Source organism: Ambystoma mexicanum, chromosome 10 (genome assembly GCF_040938575.1).
Source record: "Ambystoma mexicanum isolate Mex_15411 chromosome 10, UKY_AmexF1_1, whole genome shotgun sequence".
Taxonomy (NCBI): Eukaryota; Metazoa; Chordata; class Amphibia; order Caudata; family Ambystomatidae; genus Ambystoma; species Ambystoma mexicanum.
In genome coordinates, this window is record NC_090932.1 from 1,144,242,139 (window position 1) to 1,144,248,813 (window position 6,675).

The following is a 6,675-nucleotide window of genomic DNA, read 5'->3' on the forward strand; positions in this document are numbered from 1 at the left end:
TGCTCTGATTGTATCATTGAGAGTGCTAAGATACTCGGTATTGTGCCCATGCCCCTTACAAAGCCTGAATGGAATGGGTCTCTTAGACTATTTTGATCTACCAACTCATTGAGCTCCTTTAATATTATTCTACAAAATATTTTCGCAGGTGCATCCAATAGAGAAATTGGTCGGTAACTCGTTGGTAATTGACGGTCACCCTTTTTATAAATCGGAATTGTAATTGCATCCGTCCATGTTTTTGGTAATTTTTGATGGTTGTTTATTGCAGAAAATATCTTGTAGAGAATTGAGCTCCAGACTTCAGGGTGTTTTTTCATCAGAGAGTTCAATTGACAATTCGCTGTGACAATTTTTGCCCTTGGCATAGATTCCATATTGCTTGACAACTCAGACTCCAAAACACTGTCGATTTCTAAGTCGAGCAGAAAGCCCAAATCAAATAATGAGATTACAAATTGCTCTAGATTGCATCCACACCCGTACTGAATTTAAATTCTGATTGGATGTTAATTCTACCAAAGTCAAGTCAGCTGAAGAATATTGCTCTTCGGTTCAGATCGCATTGAGTACATGGAGCAGGTCTACGTTTCAAAATCATGGAACACAGTGCCACTCGAGGAGTAACCTTCCCCATTCCCACAGTCCCTTGTGTTTTAATGCCCTTGGTGGAGGTCACATTATTTCTTTTCTCTTTCAGGTTGGGTGCCAAATCCCCTAAAGCATCTTGAATCAGCGCCAATACATCCTTTGTAAAATCAATGGGTAGGCTCAATTGTGGGGGTGAAAATAGATCAGAGCCGGCCACAGGGGTGGGCACCCTAGGGGTGTTTACATCCAAACTTGCGGCTGGAGTCACAGATGTTACCGTTGCTTGAATCATAGGGACAGACCCTCCCATCTCCGGCCCCTTCTGGGCTTGTTTCGCACTCCCCGTGATTTTGTCAACACCATTAAGTAGTTTGCAATGGGTGGTTGATGACGCTGGATCTATGTGTAGAGGAATAGAAATGCCTTGCATGTAAGCATCTACTGCTCTCCTGATTTCAGATCTGTGGGCTCTTACATCCTCCCCACTATTCCAGCTCTCATCCATAATGTCACATGTGTTGCTCTTTTCAACTGCCAAATTTGCCTCCAGACCTGTCGACCTTCTTTTTAGTGATGCTTGCTTTTTTTTTGTGTTCATCGGTGAGTTGAGAGGATTTTACGTGGTTGCAATTCCTCTGTGGGTCCCCCCTCTTAACAGATGAGCTGTTGGGGGATGTTAATTCCATAATTTCCATATCATCCTCTATGAGAGTCGGATGGTTATTTCCAACTTTCTTTAAGAATGAGTTGGTGGCTGAGTTATTTTGCTTTGTTCCACTCTGATTTTTTGACTTTTTCTCCAAGTTATCCTTTTTCCTTTGAGATTTAATTTCTTTAATTCTTTTGGCCCGTCTTGCTGCCCTCTTTCTCATTTTTTTCCTGTCTTGGTGTGGACTTGAGACACCCACTTCTTCTAATGCAGCCTCTTGGGAGTCCAGCTGACTGCTGGTATTAGTTGCTGAAGACTTTTCCATTGCGACTCCATGGAAGGGATCCACATTCACATTTGCCAGTCTCATGAATTCTTCCAGTGTGGACGCTGAAAGAGATGATTCATAGTCAATTGTAGGATCTGCCTCTATAGGCTCTTTTCCCAACTGTTCTTGTGAGTTATGATTGTACAATTGCAATTGGGCCAAAAGACCCTGTTTAATGGATCTATCTGCCTCTTCAGATTTGTGAATGTCTGCAATGGACCTCTGTATTGCAGAAATGTCCAAACCCTGTTTAGTGCACTCCAATTGCATCAACTGTAATTTCGGCAATACGCATGAATTAACGGCATTGCAGCAGCCTGCTACGGAGCTGTCCAGTGCGGCTACTTCTTTTGTTAATTCCATCATGGTTCCAGATTGAATTTGCACTTAGGATTTCAGAAGTTCAAAAACGGAGACCAGCGAATTCAACACATAACTGAGTGGGGTTAATGAGTTGACATTCGACTCCGACCCCTCAACCAGAATTTCTTCCTGTGTTACGTTTGGACTGATAGCAACAGATAATTCGATCGGTTGGCGGGCCTGTGCCGGAGTTCCGAGTTCTTGGTTGTCTTCTGTATTTGTAAGATTCAGATGACTCAGAGTTGGATCACCTGTGTCCAGAGCTGAGTGGCAACTGACACATTTGGCCAGTTGACAAACATCTTCTAGGGAGCTTGATGATATATTACTTGGACAATATGTTAATTCATCAGGCACCACTTTATTTGCCCCAAAATGCTCTTCTATTTTTTTCTGAATTTTTGTCGTTGTTGTTGTGTATTCTAAACCTTTTTTCCACTTATCGGCTAGGGTGGGCTCAGGATCCAAGGCCCCCTTACATCTGACAGGCGTGGAGACAAGGGGGAGACATGGGGTTAAATGCACTAACGCTTGTATTTGTAACCGCGAGTCCCCCACCTCCATCGCTTGGCCCCTGCCAGGCTCATCTATAGGACAATTAGCGCCACTGTTGAACTGAATCCTTCTCAGTTCTGGGTCCTCCCATTCTGGTGCTCTTGGATCATCCTGTAGTGGGGTACTCCTCAATTTCATGAGTCTGCTTCACACTCAAAGACTGGAGCACTACAATGTTCAGAGATCCTCAGGCAGGAGGAGTTACCAAGGAAGAGAGCAGCTGCGTCTTCCTACACGTATCAAAACGAACCCCACCTGTGAGCGCTAAAATGTATTTAGGACAGAGCAGCTCACAAGCTACACTGCTCAAATGCGCTGCTCAACCCTCCGCCCGTTTTTGCAGCAGATAAGCAATTCACAATTTAGCCGACCAGCTCAGTTATTGTGAGCCCCAACAGATGCCAAATAGCGCCCCTCCCACAGCGTGTACGATGATGAGGAGCAACACTGCAGCTGAGCGGCTCAAAGGCTACAGAGCCCGCAGTCGACGCTCAGCCCTTCTCAGCCCTTCTCTAACTTCCCACGCAGAGCTAGAATATGTGCTGAGAACGCGCGGCTAAAAAAGGGCTATGAAGTACACCGTCGTTACGCGAGGTACTTCTTGCTCCTCACTCACGCCGGCTCCCCCAACTATAACTAGCGTGCAGAGGAAGCACCAAAGTATTCCGAAGCTTGCTCCAAATGTTACAAACAGTGGCGAACAATGACGGTTCTCACAAGTTCCGTTATACTTGATTCAGATTGCAATCAAGAATGTCAATGAAGCAGTCACAGTTCGAGTCAATGGGGGTTTACCTGATGAAACAGATGGATAATGCGGCAGGATTCTCCGCCTTGCCTCAGCCGACAGCACAGACTGCAATGACTGCTTCCACTTGCACACCACTTTGCGGTCCTGGGAGTTTTTAACCCCTGCACAGCCAGAAGTAGTAGACAGTGAAGTAGGACTCCAAACCAGATTGTTGCACAGAGTTTCAGTCAAAAAGGCTGGAGACTGCAATGACTGCTTCTACTTGCACACCACTTCGCTCCGCTTCGCGTTCCTGGGAGTTTTTAACCCCTGCACAGCCAGAAGTAGTAGACAGTGAAGTAGGACTCCAAACCAGGTTGTTGCACAGAGTTTCAGTCAAAAAGGCTGGAGACTGCAATGACTGCTTCCACTTGCACACCACTTACACTTGTCATTAGATTTGCAAGGACTAGTAGTGTCAGAAAAAGAGTAGTCCTGATTGGAACAGACCAGGACGGGTGCGAGTGGCACACAATATTATGTATAGACTCGACAGTTCAATTAAAGGAAATGACAGATAAGGAGTCATTTGAGGACAGTGAACAAAATGGGGAGATTATTTTGGGAATTTGCATCCCCTGTGATATCGTGGTGCAGTATAGGGAGGTACAGTGCCACCTGATGGCAGTGGTAACTGAGATGGTTTTATCTTTGAGGAGGACATGGGATATGTGCCAGCATAATTATGGACTGTTAATCCACACGATGTTGGGTTACTGAGAGCTGTGACCCCTGTACAGATTACGTTGAAGTAAGGTGTTTAGCACAAATCATCCAGTATGTGAATGATCGGTTGGTATGTAGTGAAAAGGATCATCAGTGCAGGAGGGGTCTGTCGCATTATTGTAATTGCTGGCTCACAAAGGGTACAAGGCCGATACAAAGAAGCTACAATACTGCCAACAGGAGGGACTATACTTGGGACAACTCATTTTTGTAATAGGGAAAAAAAATGTATCGGATAGGGCGGCGGCAGTACGCACCACCCCTAGGCCCAGTACTGTGAAGGAAATATAGCCGTTTTTTGAGCTTATGTAATTTCTGTAGGGCATGGATCCTAGACTATGCAGTCTACATAAGGCCACTGTTACAAAGGGCCTCATTACACGTTGTGCGGTAAGGGAATAACGGTACTGGTAAGCGATTACCGGTACCGCTAAATTCCCTAGCTAATTACGACCCGGACTTGCCGCTATTAGCGGAACCAGTAAGTATAGTGCCACTAATAGCGGCAAGTCGGTGGGCGCGTGCGCCCCAGACCGGAAATAGCGGCATGGCGCTAATTGCACGGCACACAAGCCATGCGGACATTGCAATAGCGGCACGATAAAGACCCAAAAAAAACCTTACCGGCATGGCGCTAATACCGGCATCGCGAACCACCCGTTAAGAGACCTGAGCAGTGTTCCCACCTGCCACAGGTGGACACATCCAGCACAGGTGGAGGCAATGGAGACTTGCAGCACAAAAGAGAACACCACACCCCTTCCCACACACCTTCCCACACCAAAATGGTTCCAATACTGGCAGCATTACATGGGCTGGAGGACACGATTGCAGTGCGGCAGCACCAACAACAGGCAGCACAGAGGAGACGCAGGAGGAGGAGGAGGAGGAGGCCAAGACAGGCGCAGCAAGCACCACCAGGGCACCCAGAAATACCACAGAGCCAGCAACCAGTACCCAGGATCCAAGCCAGTCCATTTAACCAAACACCTGAGCACATACATACCCCGTACCGTCTGCACCGGGATACCATCACCAGCATTGTGGAAAAGATACATGACGACAGCGTGAGCCTCATAGACATCAGAACTGCAATCCCCCCTCTACTGAAGGTGGTGACTGTGCTCCACTTCCTGGCCACAGGCTCCTAGCAGCATACTGTGTGGCAGATGCATGGCATCTCACAACCAGTAGTCCCATGCACGCCGAACCAGGTACACAATGCCCTCCTGAAGCTTGCACATGAACACATATTCCTGCCACGGACTGTCCAGGAGATCGCAAACACTAAAGTTGCCATCTATTCACGTGCAACCATCCCAAGTAGCAACGGGGCCATCAACTGTACCCATGTGGATTTGGTGGTCCCACATCACAATGAAGTAGTCCACCGAAACAGAAAAAAATTCCACTCCATCATTGTCCGAAGGGCATGTGACGCAAACAAGATAATCACACATTGTCACTCCAGACATCCCGGCTCAACCCATGATTCAATGGTCCTGTAGAAGTCAACCATACCGCCCAACATGGAGCGACAAGCGGGTCAACGATTGTGGCAACTTGGTGATTAGCAGGGCATGTACATGGTGGTGTGTTGACTGTCGTGTGTGGGACAAATGGTCAATCAGATGTACGCCAATGTCCATCGGGGAACGCCACAATGTACTTGAGAAGACCCCACATGAAATGTGAAGCTGCACAACATTGAATACAATCCAACTTTCGAAAGATTACACATCCATCCACACCAACATTTCACATCATGCCACACCACATAATACACAAATCAGCAACATGCCGTCAAGACAGTCATACAGAATTTGGCCAGCACAACATCAATACAGCAATGTGCCCTAGAATGCATGTAAAGGGATCACCCCTAGCCATAGCATCTGACCACAAACCCATAGCACCACTGAAGTGATGCTTCACAGCATAGCAACATGGATGTTGGAATGGCAGTACACTGGCATTGCGGTACTAAATTTGCCTGGGCCCAAGGACACCTGCGACCTGGCCTCACCCAGGACATATCTATTACTGTCGGAGGCATGATTCGTGCATGTCGACTTGCATGGGCGAGCTCAGCTTTGCACATTGCAGTCACGCAGATCGTCTGCATGCATGCTGTCAGTTGTGATTTCCAATCACAATGCAAAGACGATTTGTGTGACATGTACAGGCTGCACCAGAGTTGGCCGGTGACAGGTACCCATTCTTCACCCCATACAGGCAAAGCCGGCTATCCCCTGAAGAGGTGGCTCCTAACCCCTGTATGGAACCCACAGAACCAGCAGGAAGAGGACAACAATATTGCACATACCCGTACCCGCGTCGTGATGGAGCAGACATTTGGCCTTTCAAACACACAGCTCTGGTGCCTAAGCGTGCCGGGTGAGGCTCTCCTGTACGGCCATGACAAAGTGCCGAAGATAACCATGGCATGTGTGATGCAGCACAAAATGTGCATCAGATGGAATGTGCCTATGCCACCTGACATGCAACCACCAGATGAGGATGATGTGGATGGTGATGAGGATGGTTGAAATAGCCCGCCAGGACATGCAAGAGGCGATGGCCAGGAGGGACACAATGTGCGACAGCATCTGATGTATCAGATTCCATGAGATACAAGGGAAAACTATTATGGATGGAGATGGGTATTGTTGC

The 6,675-nt window shown here is 47.3% G+C and overlaps 2 long non-coding RNA genes across 2 annotated transcripts in view; one reads left to right on the forward strand and one right to left on the reverse strand.

Moving 5' to 3' along the window:
• Positions 1-6,675, forward strand: part of LOC138492100 (uncharacterized) — a 188,554-nt gene that overhangs the window by 89,999 nt on the left and 91,880 nt on the right. The window lies entirely within an intron of this gene.
• LOC138492099 (uncharacterized) overlaps positions 1-6,675 on the reverse strand; it is a 102,617-nt gene that overhangs the window by 33,668 nt on the left and 62,274 nt on the right. The gene's annotated exons all lie outside the window — the stretch shown is intronic.